Genomic DNA, 24120 nt, shown 5'->3' on the forward strand with positions numbered 1-24120 from the left:
AGGCCTAGTCGGCTGTGCCGGCAGGGCTCCCTGTTGGCGGGCTTGTAGAGTAGCGGAGAGTTGCGCAATTTGATTATCTACAATTTTATTATGCGCTAGAATTTGATCAATTGTCGCATCTCTACTCTCCATGTGCTTTTGCATATTGACCAACATTGCTCTAATTTCCGCCAGAGAAGGGTCGGAAGATGAGGGGGGTTGTTGTGGTTGATTCTTCTGGCTAGCATTAGGATGATAATATTTCTGCTGCTGTTGCTGTGGCGCCTGTGGTTCTTGTGGTGGTGGATTTTGAACATTTGTGCTCCGGTAGGAAAGGTATGGATGATTCCGATACCCAGGATTGTAAGTGTTGGAGTATGGGTTATTCTGCCTATAAGCTTGGAAGGCATTAACTTGCTCCACGGAACTCCTGCAATCCTGCTCCCAATGACCTACAATACCACAATTTTCACATAAAGCCTCATTAGAGTTATTATTAATCGCAGAAACATTAGCTACATTAGCAGTGCTCAGGTTATCTAATTTTTGGCAAATAGAGGTTAATTGAGCTTGCAAAAAGGATACAGAGTCGACACTATGCTTCCCCTTGTTAGCAAATCCTCTGGGATTCCCATATTGGGAATTGTGTATCGCCATATCTTCAATAACCTGACCTGCATCATCAACATTAAGATTCATAAATCTCCCACTAGCTGCAGAGTCTAAAATTATTCTAGAGGAATTTCCAATGTCGTTATAAAAGGCTTGGATTAACTGCCATTGTGCTAAATTATGGTGAGGGCATTCTCTTTGTAAGTCCTTGAACCTCTCCCAAGCCTCATATAAAGACTCATCGGCTTCTTGGGCAAAGTTCTGAATCGCACTCCGTAGTACTGCTGTTCTCTCTGCAGGATAATACTTGTTATAGAAATTCAAAACAAGATTTTCCCAGTCAGTTATACCAAGTGTAGTTCTATTTAAGCCATTAAACCACAATTTAGCTTTTCCAGTTAAAGAGAAGGGAAAGAGAATCTCCCTGATTTGGTCTTGAGTGACCCCGGCTTGCCTGATGGTGTTGCAATATTGACAATAGTCGGCAATGTGAAGATTCGGGTCTTCACCCTTTGCTCCACTAAATTGCTTCCTCTCTATCATCGTTATAAATTGAGGTTTAATTTCAAATTGAACCCCATCAAGAGCCGGAGTAGGGGTGAGATGTGGAAAATCCGTAAGCTTTGGTTGTGAATAATCACTAAGCTTCTTTGGAGCCGTCATCTCTGATTCTGCGTCTGATGATGCCTCTAAATCGCTATAATCAGTTGGAGGATCGTGGTGATTGTTGTTATTATCACCAGAATCCGCCAGGATTTGCTTGTAGAAGTTTTTCTGTCTATGGAAGGAACGTTCGATCTCAGGATCAAATGGGATGTAACCTGATCTGGAACACCTGGGCATAAACAAAAACTAGAAGCAAATATGAGATTTGTCTCAGAGAACTAACGCTCTCTGAGACAAAAAGGGAAATAATCTAGACTACAAAAACAATCAGAAATAAAAATAAAACGTTTCCCCGACAACGGCGCCAAATTTTGACAGGGTAAAGTCGTATCCCCTAATAAAAAATAATTACCTAAATCACTAACTAAGGTAGATATGCAAGTAGGGTCGATCTCCACAGGGAAACAAGTCTTTTTACTCCTAATTAATTATTATAATCTAAATTATTTAAGTAACCAATATTTATAATTAAGCAAGAAACTAAACTACTAAGGTTGAGAATAGGAAGAAAACAATATATGAAAGGATCTAGGGCATAGGTTCACCAATAAATAATATTCCAGGGTAAAACATAGTAATCAATCATTGACATTGCACAAATAACATGATTAACAGGCTCTCGCAATCTATTAATCAACATAGATCTAACAGGCTCTCGCAATTTACTAGATCTAAGTTCTTATTGAAAATAGCCTTTAATATCAAATTAACATCTGCTCGATTCATCAATTTAATATTGCTATACTTTTACAAGCCGCAATTGTAAAACATTAAAACAATCCAATAAGAAATCATCATGCAATACCAATAATCAATAATAGTCAATCATCAATGCATCAATTAACAAGATTGTAAAGGGCTCTCGCTACGTATTACAATCACACAATTAATTTACCGGTATTAAATCTCATCTCTCGAATCTTGACTTAACCATTTATAAATTAACTTGCCTATTGAAATTAGACCTAAACATCAATTCTCATCTCTCGATTCTTGAATCAATATTGTCAAACTCATGCATAAAAGATAGGCCTAATCTAGTCACAGAGCATTAAATCGATCGATAGGAAATTAATCTAGCATTGATAATCAACAACAATAATTTACCCCTTCATATTATTTATTAGATCCCCATAAACCCTAGAAATTAAACTACTCACACATATTAAAAACTAAACTAATCAAGGTAATAAAATAAATCATGATGAAAGGAATAAAATAAATAACTAAGATTAAGGGAAGAGAAATCGTTACCAAAATAAATCTGGAATTAATGAAAGAATTAAGAACAAAGGTTTAGAGAGAGATTAAGAGAGAGAAAACTAAGTAGAGAGAGAAAGTCTAAGAAAGAAAGTAAGTTGAAATTAATCGTCCTAAAAACGTACTTAAACAAAACTAAAACAACTCCTAATTAGAAACTAACTGCTCGACAAAAGAGCCTTTCCAAAAACACGCGCCCGATCGGGCTAGAGGCCGCCCGATCGGGCGCGCCTTTTTTCTCGCACTACTCTTCTCACAGCCGCGCCCGATCAAGCTAGCAGCTCACCCGACCGGGCGCGCCTTTGGCCACGCACCAGCACACATCTTGCGCGCCTTGCCCGATCAAGCTAAGCTGCCCGATCGGGCTCTTGCTTCACCTCGAGGCTCGGAGCTTCGATTGGGCTTATCTCTTCGGCCCAATCCGGATATCCACTTAGGGTCTTGATCACTCGGTCCATATACCTCGGTATCCCGATTACCGAGCCCTTAATCACCGACTCTCACCGGTCTTGGGCTCCAAAAGTGGTCGTGTCCTTCTAGCTTCCGTAGTCGATCCAATAAAGCCCGGGAAAAATGCTCCAAGAGTGCAATTTCCTGTAAAATACAACTAAAACTACGAAAACACTAGAACACACAAAATTAGTAATAAAAGTGGCCCGAAAGAGCCAAAAACACTACTAATAACGACCACAGGACGGGGGTAAAACACTATATAAAATGGACATATCACTCTCTGATTAGGCCATGTGTCTAGGGTACTTTTACCCAAAACATTTTCCCCTCACAGGGGGTGACGTGGTAAGCCATGGGGCGCCCGTGACACGCGTCCCCTTTGTAAGTGGTGAACAGTAAAAAATGTTCACCTCCAGGGAGAGTGACGGGGATGCCCCCGTTTTAAACCTCTTATAAATAGAGTTTTACCCCCCCTCCTCTCCCATCTTTGACCATTTCACAAGTCTAGAGAGAGATTTTTCCACAGAGAGAGACTTCGCCCCCGCCTGTAGTAGACTTCTTGAGTTTACGTCAGCAGTTTTTGTGGATACAATCGGTCACCTCTTGAGGCAGTTTTCAGAATTTAACAAAGGTAGTTGTATCTCCTCTTCTCAACTTTTTAAAACTTTTTCCAGTTGTGTATATAGTTTTTCAAATAAAATGGATTCTCCATTGACACACATGACACAACTTAAGATGATCAGCCGGTCTCATGGTACGGCTAAGTCTAGAACTGGGAGTTCCCTCTATGGACATTTGGACCTGCTTTGCTCATCTCCGAATCCCACTCCGTGTCTATCTAGGACACGATGTAAAGAGTTATACAAACACCTACCAAACCAAAAAGAAGGCGCGCTCTGAAAGTGTCTGCCGATGAAATTACTTCGGATCAGGAGTATGAGTGATAAGATGAGCAAGAAGGCTCCACGCCAAGTGGTACTCCGTTTACCTCAAGTGAACAAATTTTAGAGGAGGCAGACGGTGAAGGACCCGTCTCCACCTCTGCTCAAAATGACTCGGATCCGAAGGATGGCTAAGAAGTCTTCAACCGCTTTGGATCCGAACTCTCGTCAGGCAGAGGCCAGCTATGAGGTTTAACATACGACTAAATGCCCATCCACTTCAAAGCCTAACGAGGCGCACATGTCCACCTTGGACATACGGAACCTGAAGTCTACCTTTAGAGCTTTTAAGGAAAAGTATCTTATTGGGCCTAATTGGGTAATTAGCGTCCCGCCTTTGGAAGCGACTGTGGCATGGGAGAATGACCTTGAGAATGCCGACAATTATTTTGGCTTCTATGAGGCTATGATCAAAGCCGTTCTCCACTTCCCTCTTCATAAGGGGATTAAAAGGATTTTGAAGGGGTATGAGCTAGGTGTCTGACAAATTACCCCCAACTCATGGACAGATATACTGAGCTATATTGCCGCCTTTGTGTTCCAAAATATTAAGCCAAGTTTTGATGCTTTCGCTCATATGCACTACAAGCCGTCTAAGTGGACCAGCTAGAAGGAGAAATTTTACTTGATCTCCTCGGCCTCTTTAGGCCACAATCGGTTCCTTCGCCAGTAAAATAAGGATTCGGCTTTATTCGGAAAGAAGTGCTCCATTCCTCGTATTCCATCTAGGGGTGTGGGAAAATAATAGAGCCGAGGTTTTTCGAGAGAATCACCACCCCCTTGGATGATGGGACTCAAATAATCGTACCCAAGAATTGAGTACCTTACGCGGATTTTCTGAATGATGAGGCGTTTCTCTCTGCCTGTGGTCTAAGCACCATGTTTGAGAGACGTATGTTGTTTATCCCAGCTATCATTGTCTTAATTGTTGTTTTAAACAAACTTGTTATAAGGTATCTTACTAGCCGATTTTCTTTTTGCAGAAGAAGCTAAAAGTATGGTGGACGCCAATAAGATACCTGCCAAATTGGATGATCAACTAAGAAAAGAGCAGTTTGAAAAGAAAAAGGCGGCTCTAGACGCAAATAATGAACGGGTAAGGCTCGCTTGTCGTGATTTCTTGCTTTTGATTCAAATTACACTACTAAAATTTGGCAAATTTACGATCGTTTATTTACGACCGTCAGAAATACGGTTGTAATAGTTAGCAATTGCGACAGTTGAAATACCATTTGTAGATTTTAGTAATCGCAATCGTTAGATACCTTTCTGCGACTATTGTAACAGACGTAATTAAGATTTAATTTATTTTTTTAAGAAAATAGCTACGGCCGTGTAAATGGTCGCAGATGCGGTCGCAATTTCGGTCGTTGTTTTTCAAAAACTTAATAAGAACATAATACAATCATTTTCATTTTGTTTGAAGAATAGGAGGGAGGGAAAATGAAGAAGACAAAGTAGGCGAATAGTGGTCGCACAACCATGACCTCCTCCCACCGACGCAACATCCTCCGACCAGCGTCTGTTTTCGTCGGTAAGCCCTTTGAATTCTTGTATTTTAATCAAAATTTATCGAAGTAGTGCGAAAACCCTAACTAGTAAACCTGAAGTGTTGCGAAAGACTGGGATGGGAAACAAAACGGAATGTACCGGATTTTGGGTCGCATATTAGGCGTTTCGCTAACAACCGTCGCCCGCATTTGCTGTTGCCCGGCACTCCTCCGTTTTTCGTCGCCGCCACCCAGGTTATTGGTTGAATTCCTTTTATTTTGTATAATTTGGTTAATGTGGGAAAAAATCCCTAATTTTATGTCAAAATTCAACACGTTTGCAGACCATCGATCACCGTTGCCGGCGTTTCCTACCGTCACTCCTCCGTGTTTTGTCGCCGCCACCCAGGTAAGTTGTTGAATTCCTCCTTTTTTATAAATTTTTTAGGGCGAAAATGCCTAAATCTTGGTCGAAATTCAACATATTTGCAGACCACCGACGCCGACAATCCATACTCCCGACCCTCCTTATTTTTTTGTTGCATCCTACGTATGTCATCTCAATTATTTATTTTTATTTTTTTAAGTTCTCTACAAACCATAATTTCCATTTAATTTAATACTTGTTTAATTTTCTGTTTTGGGTTATGTTCATTGCTAGTTTATAAAAATATGGATTTAGATCTTAGATTTTAAGTTTTTATTTTTGAAAGTCATAGATTGTTTGGGCTAAAACTATTGTCTGTTTCATTTTGTTATCACTTGTAGTCGGTGGTATTTCAAAGTGTAAATGCAAAGATTGTTAATAATAAGCTTTATGAAATTCATTTTGTTATCACTTGTAGTTGGTGGCTTTTTTGTGGCTTGGATTTCCTTTTTTTTGTGAAATTGATGGCAGGAATGTGGAAAGTTTCCTTAGATATATGTTGCATAATTTTATAATAAAAAGCTTTATGATTTTCATTTATTAACAGTGTTTAATTGTTTAAGTGAAATTCTTAATTGTTAATTAAGAATGATCAATATAATTATTTTAATAATGTAAATGCATAGATTATTAATAATAAGCTTTATGATTTTCACCCTTGCAATTGATCGGGATAAATACTAGTTTTTATAGTTAATGGTCTACATTACTTGTGAGACCAACATTAATTTTGATGAGTAAAAAGTTAGAAGCCTGTGAAATCAACATTTGTTTAAATCTCTTAATAAAGAACAATACTTGTGATATCAACTTTCCCGTTCAAGTCATGATAAGGACTTTCAGATATCATTTTAATTCTAATTGTATCTTATGCCATGATTATAATGAATACAAGTTCAGTATGAATGATTAATGTGATTTGTCTTTCATAGTGTTGTAGAATTTGTCACCATGAAAATGAAAGAGCGTTAGTGGATGTATGATAGATACAATTGTCGTAAACTTAGTGTTTTGGGTGTTTTAGTCCCTCGGGAGAGTTACGTCACAAAGTCTGGTCCGGCGTGAGCTGTACCTGCAAAATAACGGAGACTCCAGGTGGTTGGAGCTCAGCCTCCGACGGTCAAGTTAGTAACTTGAATAGGAGTAAAAAAGTGCGGAAATTTAGGAGGGTATCTGCTCGGATTCCATGCTCAAGATGTCTCTATCAAAGAGTGAACTGTGTAATAAATGGTAAAACGTGCCTTCAAAAGGAGGAAATCTCCCTATTTATAGGGTCCTTGGGAATTGTGCCCCTGATTAGGTCATCAAGCCCTAATCATTGATGGGATGCGCCGCATTGCGGCTTTCTCGGGATTTGGGCCATGAAAGCCGCCATTTTTCCATTTCCTTGGGAGGACACGTGTCAATCAGGGATTGGTCCTATATGGACTAACCCTAAGGTGACACGTGTCACTCTCTGACTGGACCACGTGTCAGGGTAAAATTACCCCAAACATTTGTCCCTCACAGATGTGACGTGGCATCTGTGACAGGTGTCACTCTTCCATTGGGGGTGATTTTACCGCCAATTTTTTTACTGTTCACCTTCTGCGGAAATTACGGGGGTACCCCTGAATTTACCCCCTATATGTAGCCGTTTACCCTCATTTTTTGTACTTTTTACAAAAAATTTTAAGAGTGATAAACTTTTAGAGAGAGAGAGAGAGTCTGCTTTCACGTCTGAGTCAAGCGCAAGCAATCAAGCTCGTTTTCGCCTGCCCCAGACGGTTCTGCCTAACCTTCAGTTATCAACTTTTTAAAGGTACCGCCTCTGTCTCTCTCAGCTCCTTTCAGTTTTTCCTGCTTGTATATACTCTTTGCAATAAATGGATGCATCACCAACACACACGGCACATCCTAGGTTAGAGTCCAACCGGTCACTTGGTACGGCTGAGTCTAGGACTGGGAGTGTCGCCTCGGGGTGTTGGGACCACCCTTATGCTTGGAATCCGACCTTCTATGTTTCTGAGCAGGACATAATGGCTCGGACAATGCAGACGGCCAGAGATCCCAATTATAGGAGCAAGGGCTCAGGCGGGCAGCCTGAGGGGGAGACGTCAGGTACGAAAAACCAGACGGTTGCTGAGAGATCTCCCCTGGGTGCCCCTTCAACCCCTGGGGATTCATTCCTTGATGAGTGCGATCAGGGAGACGGTGAGGAGGTCGTCTCTAGCCCTGCTCGCAAGATGAGCACTTATCCGGGGAAAGCTCCGCCTCCAGCTCCGAGAGCAGTGACGAGCCTATGTCACCGCTTGAGGATAGTGAGGTGGAGGAGAGGAAAAAATGGAGTGAGAAGGATGACCCTTTCCAAATCCACGTCTCTGCCAAAGATAGGGCAAACATGGATAGAGACTTGGAGAACTTCAAGCTCATGCGCCCCCTAGGCGGCAATTATGCCATCCGGGTTCCGCCTGCATAAGGAACCGTCTCTTGGAAAAACGACGAGAGGAACACTAACGCCTACTTAGGCTGCTATGAGGCGGCGTCCTTGGTTGGGCTCCGATTTCCACTTTACGAGGCGGTGAAGGCGATTATGAGAGGCTATGACCTTGGAGTCTGGCAACTTACCCCCAATTCTTGGGCTAACATTCTGGGGTACGTTGCCGCCTGTGAGTTCCAAGGGCTGCATCCCGGCTGGGAGGCCTTTGTCCACATGCATTACTTAAGTCGCAACCCAGGCGGCTGGAGGGCGTGGTATACACTGTCCCCCCTCCCTTAGTATATGATGACCTCGGACAAGGTGTCCAAGTTCGACGGCTGGAAGCACCGCTTCTACTTGCTGTCTGCGCCCAGCCGGCGCAAAAATTTTGAACTGCGCCGGTACAATAATAAGCCCGACCTTCTGGGTCGGAAGTGTTGTCTTCCTCGGATTCTAGAAGAGGATTACGACAAAATAATTGAGACCAACTTTTTTGGTCTTGAAGATGCTACCTTGTCAATCGGGGAAACAACTCCGCCTCTACCCCCTCCAAGAAAAAGACTGGCTCCTCCCAGACTGGCTCTACCCCCTCCAAGAAAAAGAGTGGCTCCAAAGAAACCGTAATGCGCCTTGGGGGCAGGATGACGGAGGTAGACGGCGATTTTGGTCTAGATCTCGTCAAGCCCTTATCCATTGGAAGAGGGGTTACAACGGCTGCAGGCGGCTCTCGCCAGGCCGTCTCCAAAGGTAAGGCTAACCCATTTGAGTCCCCGCCTGAGTTAGGGTGGCCTTTGCGAGTGAAATCCCACTCCCAACAGACTTCTTCCTTAGACGATCGGCAACAGATTGGTGCCGCCTATATTTCGCACTCATTAAGTGTTGATTGTGGTGCAGATGTCTCTCCCCGCTGCCAGACGTCTAGAAGCATGCCAAGTCCATGCTTGACGCCGTCCGGAAGAGGGACAAGGACAACATCCCTGGGATAGAGACGTTCAATTTGGAACGCATTCTATCCCTTCTGGCTGGGTAAGGTGTAAGAAAATAACAAGTGAACTTCAAGTATTATCCTGCCTGCATGTCTAACCTCATTCCTTCTATGCAGGCTCTGTTGCGGGTAGACGGTCTCAAACGTCTATAATCCCGCAACCGGGAAGAGGTAAAGAGAACCAACAAATCAGCCAGAGACGCTGAAAACGTTGCTTTATACTCTTGCACAATAAATGAACTTGAGACTGAAGCCACAATGATGACACAGGCGTCGAAGATTGATCAGCTGGAGAAAGACCTGGAGGCGTTCAAGAAGAAAGCCGGGGATGCTGAGACGACGCTTAAAAAGGCCTGAGAGGAGCTTGACAAAACCAAGACGGAGCTGGACTCTCTAAAGGGAATCTCCCAGGAGAACAGCGACCTCAAGGCCAAAGTCAAGGGGCTGGAAGAGGCGGCGGCCCTGGCGCAGCTGAACTTTAAAGCAACTTTGAAGGCGGAACAAGAGCGCCTGGTTGCTGAGAATGAGGCTGACAACGACACCCGAATGAAGATTGCCTGGAACGCCTTGTATCCAAACAAGGAGTATGGCATGTGGGCACTGGCTCACAAATATGCAGAGGAAGTTGTATGACAACAAGTTCAACAATTGGCTAAGGCAACAGATGGACATGAAGCACTTGCAAGCTTAAAAAAGAAGAAATTAGGTTGGTTTAAACAAAGCTACCATATTGGAAGACTCTTCTCCTCCGCCACAACCTCGATGTCATGCATATTGAAAAGAATTCTTTGACCAACTAATTCACACAGTGATGGATGTGAAAAAAATACTTCTGACACAGTTGCATCTAGAAATGACATTGCCAAACATTGCAAACGACCACAACTACATGTGGCGGAGGATGCGAGAGGGAAAAACACTTTGCCGAAAGCCCCATTCTCACTAGACAAGGCTCAAAAGAAAGTGTTATGTGAGTGGGTAAGGAACTTGAAATTTCCCGATGGTTATGCTTCTAAATTTACTAGATGTGTAGATTTACAAACATGCAAGCTTCATGGTTTAAAGAGCCACGACTGTCATGTATTCATGGAGAGATTGTTGCCAATTGCTTTGAAGGAATTGCTCCCGGTCCATGTTTGAAAAGCTATAAATGAGATTAGTATTTTCTTCAGTGACCTTTGTTGTTCCACTATCAAATTGAGCGATATAGAAAGATTAGAACACAACATTGCAAAAATTCTTTGTTAGCCCGAGAAGATATTTCCACCAGCGTTCTTCAACTCTATGGAACACTTACCAGTTAACCTGCCATATGAAGCTAGGTTATGTGGTCCTGTCAAATATCGTTGGATGTATCAGTTTGAAAGGTTTTATTTCCAACAAACTCATCGCTGCCATTTTTGTTGATACACCTATAGTTGTTTGCATAACATATAACTTATTCAATATTTTAAATTATAGTTTCCTCAATCATTTGAAATGTAAAATTGGTAATAAGGCTCATGTTGAAGGTTCAATCTACAATGCATATCTAACGGAAGAGATAGGATACTTTTGCTCTAACTACTTCCAACAAGGAGTGGATACTAAAACTCGTGACTTAGGTCGTAATGTTCATGATGATGTTAAAAGCACTATGGAGGATAGTGTTCCGGAACTATTTAGGGTTGATCATGGACATGCTTTCACCGGTGGTGTGCGCCACTTTTTGGATGAGAAAGAACTACAACGTGCTCATTTATGTATTTTGGGAAATAACGACATTCTGGAACCATATGAGAGGTATTAAATTTGTCTTTATCACACTCACTAAGATTTCATTGAATTTCTCAACGTATCCAATGTTTACCACCATCATTAATACTATTTCTCTAGTTATATGGAAGTGGATTTGAGGACCACATTGTTCTAATGCAACCTACTATTCGCAAAGATGATGTGTGGATTAAACATGAAGCTGAATTCCTTGTGTGTTTTAGGTTAAAAGTGAGTGTGTTACGCATCTGACATCAACATGTTTTCTTAATTTGTTGCTATAACTTCACAAAATATATCAATTTAATATAATTATGCCATATGGGCAAGTGATTCAAGACAAGCCAAATGATGTAATAATATTTTCTTTGGCAATGGGCCGATCTAAGCGAGTGCGTACTTGGAGCCATTTCTATGTGAACGAATTTAAATTCCAAACTTATGGCAATGGAAAACAGAAGTCAACCATGAATTATGGAGTAAGCGTATCTAATGAAGACGGTGGAGATTATTTTGGTATTTTAGAGGATATAATCGAGTTGGAGTTCACTGGTGCCCTACGGACTTATAAGACTGTTCTCTTCAAGTGCAGTTGGATGGATTCCACTAGGGGTATGAAAATTGATTAATACAAGCTTATAAAAGTCAATCATACAAAAAAAAAAAAAAAAAAAAAAAAAAAAACCCAAGTACGATCCATTTGTGCTTTCTTACCAAGCTAACCAAGTCTACTATGCTCCTTACCCAACTCTGAAAAGAGATAAGGCTCAATGGTGGGCAGTGTTCAAGACAAAGGTTAGGTTTGTTGTTGATGCACCAGTTGACCAAGACTTTCAACAAGAAACCGCTGCTGACATTCCAACTCTTTGTGCTCCGGATGACATTCTAGACTATGAAGGTGATGAAGATGGATTTAGAGATTCGGATACTTATGATGAAGTGATGCTCGATGCCCCTCCAAATGAGTCCAATTTTGATTCTACTGATAGTGAGGACGAGGATGAGGATGACGGATTTTTGGATAACGATACTGATGATGATCTTAGTGTTGATGGGGAGGGTGATTCAACTGAGATTTAGGAGATTGATTATAACCTTGTTTTACATTTTTAATTATGTAATCATAATGGATTTCAATTTATTTTAAAAGACCATCCTGGTTTTAATTTAATATACTTGTGTATTATTGATATTTTGCAAAGCTAAGGTTATGTGTGACTTTACCTTATAGATCGCGATAACATGACTATATGATTTTTAATGATGTTCGTAATGTTTTTCTTAATATAGGTTGTCATGGTTTGTGTTAGTCGTCGGATACTGGGACATGTAACCCCGAGAGAATTATTTCTGCCGACAAGCCGGCCATGCAAATACGAAAACTTCTTCGAAGGTTACCCCATCCCCAGAGTCACATGTACAAAGTTTTGGGACATTTATTGAGGTTCGTGAGATGCAAGACGATAACTCTCCCATGGGTGAGGTAGCTACCCTCGTTGCGAGAAGAACTTTGCACCTTACAGGGTTATGGTAAGTTAATCATGGTTAGCTTAATTTGCATTTGAACTTGAACAATCTTTGTTAGATTTGTATTTTATGTATGTAATGACTTCATTTGTTTGCTTATTGATACTAAGGTTCGATGATAACACCGTGAGCACCACCATTACAAGTATTTTCAAGCACATCGGCGCAAACAATGGCTTAACTATGAAGAGGTTGACAATGGTACTAAGACCCATTGGTGGAACCAATTCACGGCATTATATAACAACCAAGTTTAGTTAACTTGTCTAACTTTGGTGTGTGTTGGTTACTTATTATAATAACTTATTAAACATATAATTTTTATTTTTTCTTAAATTTTTTTGCAAAAACAATACCTTTGGAATTTTGATCTTGATACCCTTGTGAAGGAGTATGAGAAGAAGGCCCATAAGAGGTTGAAAGAGATTACATACAATGCTTTTGTCAGAAACAAGTCAATTCCTAAATGGATGGGACAGTGTATGTTTCAGCAAATGATGGAGAAAAGAAAGGACAAGGAATTTCTGGAGAGGTCAGAAAAAGCTAAGAAGAACAAGAGGGGCGGCTCCCTGTCTAATCCAATTGAGCCGTCACACTTCCAAGACTCTATCTCTGCATCAAAGCATGCAAAGAAAACGGTAATAACTAATGGTATATAATGATACATATACTAAGAATTTAAGGAGTTACATATACTAAGAATTTAACTAATGGCATTTTAGTTTTTTTTTGCCAAATCTGAGCTCAATTTGGACCCTTAAGGGCTAAAATAGCCCCGAAAATCTTCAATGGAACATTTTTCAACGAGAAAATCGATAAAAAAATATTAATAAATTGAGAGTGAGCCCCACTAATGGAATTTTTAACGGCGGGATAGCGGCAAGGTTACCGTATTGAAACAAATTGTGTATTGGGATTACAGTGCGAAAAGTGATATATGTTAGGGCACAACGTAGAAAAGTAAAATTAATTAACAGTAGGGTTATTATATAGAAAAACCCAATACTTTTTTAAGGAAGAAAGTATAACATAGGCACTTATACTTGATTTGAAACTTTAGGAACCTAATACTTTTCAATATTGGTATGTTAGGTTCAATTTTAGTTTATAAACAGAACAAAGAAAATGGTAAATATAAAACCTCAATTTTTCTATTTTCTCCTATGTATGACCCTACAATCATGTAATATGGTGAATATGAGTTGTTTGATTGATAAAATCTTAGAATATAGCGAAAACAAAGAAAACAGGTAAGTTAGAAAGTCATTTAAGTCATTTTAGCCTATTTATGACCCTGTAGCCTTGTCTTTTCATGAAAATGATTATTATTAAGCAATTTCAGCCTTTAAACATTTTAAATATGGTGAATATTAGTTGTTTTATTGATAAAATCTTAGAATATAGAGAAAACCAAGATAATGGGTAAGTTAGAAAGTCACTTAAGCAATTTTAGCCTAGTTATGACCCTATAGCCTTGTATTTGCCTGAAAATGTCTACTATCAAGCCATTTCAACCTATAAACATGTTTAATGTGGTGAATATGAGTTGTTTGATTGATAATGTCTTAGTTTATAGCAAAAACAAAGGAAATGGATAAGTTAGAAGCTCATTTAAGCCATAATAGCCAAATTATGTATGTGTTGCCTTAACGAGTCTTCCACTCAAGGGTTACAACTAGACCCTAAACAACTATACTGAATATGATTTTTCATGATTACAGGATGCGTACCAAAAGAATCTTGACGAGTTTTCCACTCAAGGGTCACAATTGGACCCTAAGCCGCTATACTGGGAGGTAGTTGGTGGTAGGAAAAAGGGTGTAGTGAAGGGCCTTGGTGCAATTGCTAGTTTGTTTTATAGCCCGTCTTTTGAGAAAGGCTTGTAATCGTACAATCCTTCCATAGATTCACAGTTGGAGGAACGTGTGCAAGCTGAGGTTGCCGAGCGAATAGAGGAGGAAAAAGTGCAGATGCAGGCATAGATGGAGGCATAATTTTCTAAACAATTGCAGGAAGCGTTAAAGAAGGAGCGGTAGGAGGTGGCAATTAAGATTAAGCGTATGACGGAGATGATGTTGCAGAACTTGTTCTGTAACTGTTTAGGTGGTCCTTCATTTCAGCTTCGTAAGTAAGATGACGCGGACAAGAGTGGTGGTAGGGTTGGTCACCAGACTCCGGTGTCATAGTTTATTTGTTCATATAGCTCTTAGTTTAGTATTGTTCATATAGGCCTTAGTTTTTTTTTGGGGGAATATAGGCCTTAGCTTTTGGGGAATATAATCCTTAACTTAGTATTATATTGCTCATATAGGCCTTATCTATTTTTGAAAGAACATAGGCCATTACTTAGTATAATTCATATAGGCCTAACTCACTTTTTAAATTTAGCTTATAAAACTATTAATAACTATAACAGTAGTATTACATTATTATTAACTTGAACATTGATATTGTAAGTATTGTTCAAAGTTGGACTTAAGGCCTGTTCTCTTACGTTGAAATTCAGTTTAGTTCAGTTAAGCTCAGCTCAATTAAGTTCAGTTCAGTTCAGTTCAGTTCAGTTCAGCTCAGTTCATTTCAGTTCAGTTCAGTTCAGTTCAGTTCAGCTCCTAATTTCCTTCTCTTATAAAATATTCATTTCAGTTCAGTTTATTTCATTTCAGTTTAGTTTAGTTTAGTTCAGTTCAGTTCATATCAGTTCAGCTCAATTCAGTTCAGTTTAGTTGAGTTCAGTCAATGAGAACATGCCCTTATTAATATGAATTGTGCATTTTATTTTTAATTTTTATTATTACTTAATTTAAGTATTACAATAACAAGTTATAGGTTCATGTTAGGATGACATTGTTTAATAGTAAAAGCAAAAGGTAATATTATGAAAATTGGTACTTTTGCATAAGATTTACGACCGCCCCAACATGTCGCAAAATATGAGAAAAATTGCGACCGCCATCACCTGTCGCAATTATAGAAAAATCAAGATCGTCAAAAACTGTTGCAGTGGTACTGTATTGCGACCGTCCATGCCGGTCGCAATTTGTAGAAAAATTGCGATCGTCCCTTCCCTATCGTTTCAGAATATTACAACCGTATATAACCTGTCGCAATTTGTTATGTTTTACGACCACCCTTGACGGTTGCAATTTCAGAATATTGCGACCGTTGAACCTGTTGTAAATATCTAATAACAATAGGTAAGAAAACGGTCGTTGAAAATACAGAAAACGGTCGTAATATTTTTTGCAACCACCAATTGGTTGTAAAATCTCTTTTTTGCGACCAATAGAATTACAACCTGTGAGTTGCGATGGTTGACGGTTGCAATTACGTTTTATGACCGTTTTTCTTAATTTCAACGACCGTTTTAGGCGGTCACAATTCATTGGTTTTTTAGTAGTGTATTAATTTTATTTGCCGGCTGTAACCCTTTCACTTGATTTGCAGAGTGGCAATAGAACCATTCCCCGCTTTATCTCCAAAATTCTCAAGCAGCCTAGGATGAGCTAAAGAAAAACCTAGCTGAGGTAGGGAAGCAAAAACCTTTCCCAGTCAACTTCTTTTACCTATCCAAACCCTAAACACCGTACAATTGGTTGCAAATGCCCTGTTTTGCTAAAGGCTTTGAGCGAAAACTCAGAAATGGCTGGAAAATTGCCAGCTGCCTGTACGGCGTCGAAGAGTGGCGTGTCACTCAATGCTGTAACTAGCATTGCAGTGGCTAGGGAAAGGGAAACTTCCCATCCTAGAGACCAAGGTAAGACTAATTGATTTAAACTTCCTTGGCCGCTTGACTTTATGCAAGTCAAAACTCGAGTCAGCCCTTCTAGGGATTTGCTCAGCAGCCGGTACAATATAGGTGCTGCCTATGCTGCTTTCTCACCACGTACTTCTTATGGTGTAGATGCCTCTACAAGCCGGCCTAACATCCAACAGTTCGCCAAGCGGAAGTTGAGGACCCTTACCAGGTCAGTGAAGGACAAGGTGCCTAGACTACAGGTGGTCAACTTCAATGAGATACTTACCCCGCTGGCTGAGGTAACTTAGGATTTTTCTAAAGAACTTTTTTTTGAAAAGATTTCTCATCTAACATCTAATTTGGCGTCTGTATTCTACATGCGAAGCTGAGGGTACAGGGGCTCAAGAATCCGTTTCGGAAAAAGTAGGAAGGTGTAAATAACGCTAAATAGAGGGCCTACGATGCTCTTAACTTTGCTCAATACAAAAATACAATGAGTGAAATTGAAATTAAAGCTCAAGAGTTGAAATAGCGGGAGTTGTTCAAGACTCTGACGCCTGTAGTGGAGGAGGCCAACACCAAAGCCACCAACCTAGCGTTGGAGTTAAAAAATGCCAAATCTAATCTAAAGGCTTTGGAGGAGGCGGACAAGGAGAACACCCAGCTTTGGGACGAGAACAATCAGCCCAAGAATGAAATCGTTAAGATGAGGAGCAAACACCAAGAGGAGATTTCTAATGAGAAAAACCGGCTGATGGCTGAGAACGAGAAGGCAACAGAGGCTCTCCTGAAGCTGGCGTGGGATCTGGTCCACCCTAGCGCCGACAAGGAGTACTTCAACCTGAGGTACCAATATGCCATTGAGGTGTATGATGCCCAATAGCTAAGCCAGGTGGCGCCGCCTCCTTTCAAGAAATGGGCCTCCCTTAATGGCATCCAAATTGCTTCTAATGAGGAGCATGAAGAGGAAGGGTAAGGACAAGATGGCCAGGCCCCAATTGACCCTAACCAAGTTCAACATGAACTAACTACGGCTAACCTACAGCCTAGCACAAGCCAGACGGTGCCTCCCGCTCAACCACCTTACCAACCTTGATTTTCAGCGACAATATGCCAAGTACTTTCCTTGGCCTGCACGCAGAGTTACTAACTATGGAGTTGAGTTTATCCAACAATGTCACCTCTTTCACCAGTTATATAACTGGTTAGCAATTTAATTCTTATTTTGGCTGGCCAACGGATCAACTTTTTTAATGAAGAAACATTCGACCATTAGGTTGGTTTTAATAGTTGTGTTTTTATTTTTTAATATTTGCATCTGTTTTATACAAGCAGTATACCGGGTGTTTTAGCCCTTGGTCGGCTATGCCCTTGTTTTTAAGTATAAAAAATTTCTAAGTATCAACAACAAAGTGTGCAGCCGGACACAGAGCAGCCGGAGAAGAACACAAGCGGTCATTGACCTCTTTTTAGGTAGCAGATGGCTATTAGAGCCTGAGTTTAAACCAACTCTTTTACCCTTATGCTGGCCATTTTTCCCTAGATGGCTATTAGAATGCACGTCCTACTTTCATGCGCCTGTATTACCTACTTGCAACAGCATGAGAACTTATTGCACTTCATTACCCCAAGGGAAATAGTAGCCGCTTTCCCTATTTCAAATGGGCTCTAAGAGCTTAACAATTCCTTTTAGAATTTTTGATCCAGACGACTAAGAGTAGGCCAACTGGGCTAATCAATCTTGGTCGTCTAAGATGTTTACTTTATAACTACAAACTCATTCGTATATTCCATTAGAGAGACTTTTAGAGATTAATAACTTCTAGCCATAACCTAAGTAAGAACTTCACTTGAATTCCGGCTGTTTTTCTTGGTATACAACTTCATTCCAAGTTCGGTTGTGTTCCTTTTAGGTTACTTGTGTCAGATAGCTATGAGTTGACCAATAAAATCATTCAATGTTTGTTGTCCGTATATGTTTATAGAGCAATGTGAGACCCAAATGGTGGATGCTCTCTGCGACGAATTCATCCAATTGGGCGTCATCGGACACCGTACTCATGTTGGAGTAGGCGAATTTATAAACTTTAATATCATCTGGCCATTGGCCTCTTTTTGTTGTTTAGTCGCTAAGATTCTTAGCTTAGCTTCGTTTTTTACGTTAGACAACGGTAGTGTGCACATGTGGTATTCCCATTAGGGACGTTTGTACTTGAAGTAAAAAATACATAATTGAAAATAAAAGGCGAATTTCTCATTGATAGATTAATATTTACAATTTTTAAGATTGCTTACATTCCAAGTTCTGGGCAGCCGCCTGCCGTCTGTAGTTTCAGGCGGTAGGTGCCGCTGCTTACTTCCTCGTAGATCCGGTAGTGGCCTTCCCAATTAGGGGTTAGCTTGTCCTGCTCATTGGCTTTACTGGTTGCCTCCATTTTCCGTAACACAAAGTCCCCCTCTTTCATAGGCTGTTTGTGTACTCTTTTATTATAGGCTCTGGTCATTCTCGGACGGTAAATCTCATGACACAAGGCAGCATTCCCCCTGCGTTCCAGGAGTGAGTCCAATGCTAACCGCATAACCTCCTAATTTGCCTTTTCATCATATAACATTACTCGTAGAGTCAACTCATAATGCTCGAGGGGCAGGACGACTTCAGCAGCATATACCATGAGAAACAGGGTTTCACCGTTTGCCCCTTTTTCAGTTGTCCTGATGGTCCATAGGACATGAGCTAATTCTTCTGCCCATAAGCCATCGACCCTTTTAATTTTCTTTTTGATGCTGTCTGAGATGAGTTTGTTTTCTTGTGGTCGACCGATTGATGCAAAGCAATGTGAGATCCCTTGATCTCCCAACCAATTTTTAAGCTAAGGCGTCTTGAACTGAGGGCCATTATAAAAAACCATAGACATAGGTACCCCATACCGGGTGATGATGTTCTTCCAAATGAAAGAGATGATATCCTTTTCTTTGATGTTTTTGATCGCCTCCGCCTCCACCCACTACGTGAAGTTATCCACAGCCACGAGGATGTACCATTTTCTGCCTGGCGCAGGCATACACAGACCCTGAATGCCCATGTCCCGTTTAGCAAACGGGACTGGGCTATGGATTTCCATTAGGTGAGTAGCCGGTTGAAGGATGAGCTTGCCAAACCTTTTGCACTTGTCATATTTTCAACCATCTGCATGGCGTCTAACTCAAGAGTGGGCCAGAAATAGCCCTGCCGCCTTGCCCTCACTGCTAGTGATCCTGCTGCCAATATGAGAGGTGCAGTATCCCGTATGCAATTCTTCGAGAACTTCCTACCCTTTTTCTAGGCTATCACACTTTAGTAGAGGCTTTCAGAAACCCGCTTTGAAGAGTTCTCCGTTTAACATCTCAAAGTTTGCAGCGCTTTTTCATGATAGCCACTTCTTAGGGTGAGTCAAGTAGCATGCAGTCTTGCAAGTACGCCCAGATTCCATCCAACCAGGTAGGGCTTCGGTCCAGTACTCCGATGGGCTCTTCTTCAACAATACTTCGTTTTTCCATACCTCTCCAAAAGACTGATCGAGGCATATCACTAGAGGCGAATGATGCCAATTTAAACAAGGCATCCGCCTGATTGTTCTCCTACCTGGGCAATTGACTCAGATGAAAATTTTCAAGTATCCCAATTTCAGATTTGACCGCATGAAATTATTTGATCATAGGCGGATGGGTGGCTCATAGTCACCATGGTATTGGCTAATGACTAACTGTGAATCTTAGTAGGCGTCAATTTTGGTTGCCCCTGCTACCTTACACATACGGATGCCGACTAGTAGTGCTTCATACTCTGCCTCATTATTCGAGGCCTGGAACTTGAACCGTAGTGCATACTCATACTTATCCCCTTAAGGGGACTGACAGATAACGCCTGCACCACAACAGTTCATTGTTGAGTTCCCGTCTACATACACTTTCCAACCCTGATCAGTATTATCTGGTGCAACCAGCCTTGTCATTTCGACAATGAAGTCGGCAAATGCCTGACCCTTCACTACCTTTCTTGGTTTGTGTAGAGAATATTTCAAGAATACCACACTTGAGCCCTATTCTGATCATACACTTAAGTACGGTGGCGTCAAAAAGGGAAGGAAGATAGAGCAAAAGAGTCACCAACATGTTCTAGGAACTTGTTAACCGTTCAAAGGGTCAAGGTTACACCCCTTCACGATCAATGAGATCGCTAAATCCATAGTAGTTTGGAACCAAGACTAGATATTCAGGGATGAAGGTACAAATCCAACCCAAAAGAGATTGAACCCGCGTTAAAAAAATGCCTCTACTTTATTCTTCTCATATTCATGTGCTCAATCTGACTAACACACAATCAATATATTAATCCTAAACATGTTTAATCTATGTTGGTTGAATATTAATGCACAAACAAATCAATTATTGGTGATCACTTGAATTAAAATAATATTAGCCTAAATAAAATTATTAATTATCTTTAATCCTTCAAGAGAGGTTGTGATCAAGCAATAACAATAATATTATAATATCAAGCAACATGATAACAACAAATCATCATCATAACAATCCCAATCTTAAAGCATAATAATATTAGCAAGATCCTAGGCATGATTGTAGACACCCATTTGTGTCTCCCCAAAACCAAATCCAGTGATGAATACCTTTCACGTCGAATCATAATCGAATGAAGTGAAAGTGTGGAAAGTTTAGTGTTGCGGATATTTTTAATTTCTTTTCTCTTCTCTCTGTTTTTTTGAAAAATTATTTTAAGAAAACAGCCAATCCAGTTTGGTTGGTCCATGATATGGGTCCAATAGTAGTGTAGTTGGATGGGGCTTGACAAGAGCTTTCGAACGATATATTATAAGCCCAATTCCGATGAATATTGAGGAAGTTATGGCCAATTTACTAAACTGGGCCCGGTTTGAGCCTTATATGCGGCCCAATGATCTAGGGGAGGGCCTAATATAGATTTATCATTCCTAATGCAATTAGGAATTGTTTTAGTCTTCTAGATTCTTCTAGAAGGTTCTTTTCATTCCTAATTCAATTAACATTGATAAATTGACTTTTGTTGACTTTTCAGAGTTTTAATTAAAATCAAAGAGCATTTTTTGAGGGAAATACGATTTTATCCTACTGTACAGCGATTTTCTGAATCAGCGCCAAACGCTAGCTGTAGCGCCTGGCGCTAGTGTTGGCGCTAGTTCAGTTTTATTTGCGCCAGACTCTGTTTTGATATTTTATCTTTTTGGCTGATTTTCTTTATAAATAATGTCGTAAAAACTCCGTTTTCAATAACCAGTCTTCATCAATAACCAGTTTTCATCTATAATCATTCACCAACTCTTATCAAGATTTTCTTGATTACTTTCTCTCTCTCTTTTCTAAACTAGCCTTTTACATACAAAATTCCGCATTCATTAGATCTAGAAACACCTAGCCATATTCGAAGTTGCCTTTTCCCTAGACGTGAAAGGTTTAATTTCTGAGGGTTTGGTCCCAAATCTCAATTTCCATTATTTAATTTGATTGTTGTTTATTATTTTCCTTGAAGTTACTAACGTGTGTATTTTGATATTAGAAAGAGGTACGAGGCATCAAAGTAAGTACTTTAATGGTTCTTATTGATGTTGCGATATAGAAATCATGCTTAGATTGTTATTATGATTCCTAGTATCATGTCTTGGGTAACTTTAATATCAAGTATGATTAAAAGTATGATGCTTCCTATGTTCTTCCAAATGTTTATGATTGTTAGTATCATGTTAGGGTTAAAGATTTGATTTTTATTGTTTAGTGACATGCTAGGGTTTGTTATTAATCTTGTTAGTATCATACCTATGATCTTGCTATGCTTTAACATGATTATTATTATGATTATTTTTATGATTTATGATTATAATTGTTATAATTATTGTTATGATGATTATTTTTAATTATGATTGTTATGATATTATTATTATAATTTTATAATTTTATTATGTTGCTTGATTATATATTGTTATTGCTTGATCACGCCTTTTATGCATGTTTAAAGGGAATTGGTACTTGTAATCACGCTTAATAAGATAATTAATAATCTTGTTAGGGTTAATATGATTCTAATTCAAGTGATCGCCGATAATAGATTTATTTGTGCATTAAATTCAACCAACATAGATAAACAGGTTTAGGGCTAATCCTATTGATTGTATGTTAGTCAAAAAGCGCACATGAATACGATTAGAATAAAGTAGAGGCCTATTATTAGGGCAGGTTTGATGAGCGTCATTTATGGCGCTCAAAAGAATAAGATTTAGGTTCTTTTTCTCTATTTTCTTTCATTATTTTCCTATATTTTTCTTAGTCCTTAATTCGTAGTTTTAGTTTTATTTCTTTAATTTATTTTATTTTATTTGTCTTTTTTTCTCCCTCATGTTCGGTTGTTTGTGTAGGTGATTGCTCGGGACAAGACACGAGTTATATTGTCATATTCGGAGTTCCGATGTTCAAGCTTGATGTTTCGAGGTCTTAGCTTCAAAATCCCTTAAGTGTTGCAACGAAAACAAGCCAACATTGTCTTATCCCTTTTGCTGCCAACATTCCTTCACCCCACCATTTCTTATCCTTCACCACACCAATTAATTCCCCTGCCCCCTTCACCAAATCACTCCCTTAATTGCAATCACCAACAACAACAACAACTACCACTCACCGATCTCCCCTGCTCCCAGCCAACACCACAACCACCAACATCCCACAACACACTCCAGCAAATTACCACCTACACCACAATCTGCTTCTCCACTCCAATCACCTCCAATCAAATGCCATAGTTGCTGCCCCCTCTCACGCACACTCCACCACCAGCAAACACAAATCAGCCACCTTAATCACCAATTCGTGCAGCTCTTAATCTCCTCGCCATCACAATTACACACCGCATCAACACCAAATCAACCCCCTTATCACCACGCACCTTCTTCCGCAACTGCAGCCCCTTTATTTCCTCCATCAAACCAGCCACCAACACGCACTCCACCACCACACAAATCACCATCCAAGCCACAACAACTTTACCTCCTCAACCACGCAAACAACAGCCACCAGTTCAGCCCCGACTTCACCATCCTTGAACCACCTCTCGCAACCTCCTTTATTTCCCCCAATTCAATTGGAATTCCCCGAGGGCGCGGGTGTGAGAGGAGCGGACGCGGGATCGATGCCTCAAATCAGGCAGTAAGTAGCCGCGGTTGTCCCGAGGCCTTCTCGCGGACGCGGCGGCTCTGGAGAGGGTGCGGCTTAGACCACCGTGGGCGCGGCTTTCTGGGTTAATTTTGAACCGTATCACAAGCTTCTCACGTGATTTTTTTAAAGAAGACCAACGGCCTTGATTGATGCTTGATGATAGATGATGAAGATGAGCGGTGATGATTGGAGTTGATGATGATTGATGGACGGTGATGATGGTGATGGCCTTCAATGATGAAATTCAGAGCAGCCACGAAAGGAGAAGGAGGGGAGTTAGAGGGTCTGATTTGTTTTCATTTTTTTTTGGGGATTTATTTTCTTTTTCTTTTCCTTTTATTTTTATTTATTTCTTTTCCTTTTCCTTTTTATTTTATTTCTCTTTTTCTTATTTATTTTCTTAACTTATTTTTCCTTTCTGAATTTCTATTTTCCTTTTCTTAGTTTATTTATTTTATTTTCTTTCTTTTATTATTTTTCTTAGCTTAGTTTAAATACCCATTTTTGGGGATAATTAGAACCAACTATTATTCTATTTTCTGAATTAGCTTAGTTTTCTCTGTCTTAGGTTGAGAGCTTCTCTCTCTAGATTAGG

At 40.1% G+C, this 24120-nt stretch overlaps 1 long non-coding RNA gene and 1 other non-coding gene across 2 annotated transcripts; both read left to right on the top strand.

Moving 5' to 3' along the window:
* The first annotated feature begins 766 nt into the window (after positions 1-766).
* Positions 767-873, top strand: LOC145556936 (small nucleolar RNA R71). The gene has a single exon (XR_014092027.1). It is a non-coding gene; the product is annotated as a small nucleolar RNA R71 (small nucleolar RNA).
* A 4471-nt stretch (positions 874-5344) lies between these two features.
* On the top strand, positions 5345-14386 carry LOC145556061 (uncharacterized). Its single transcript, XR_014091703.1, has 7 exons — positions 5345-5445; positions 5522-5656; positions 5746-5810; positions 5894-5951; positions 12317-12556; positions 12664-13191; positions 14275-14386. It is a non-coding gene; the product is annotated as an uncharacterized LOC145556061 (long non-coding RNA).
* Positions 14387-24120: the final 9734 nt, after the last annotated feature.

Source organism: Chenopodium album, chromosome 8, assembly GCF_948465745.1.
Source record: "Chenopodium album chromosome 8, dcCheAlbu1.1, whole genome shotgun sequence".
Lineage (NCBI taxonomy): Eukaryota > Viridiplantae > Streptophyta > Magnoliopsida > Caryophyllales > Amaranthaceae > Chenopodium > Chenopodium album.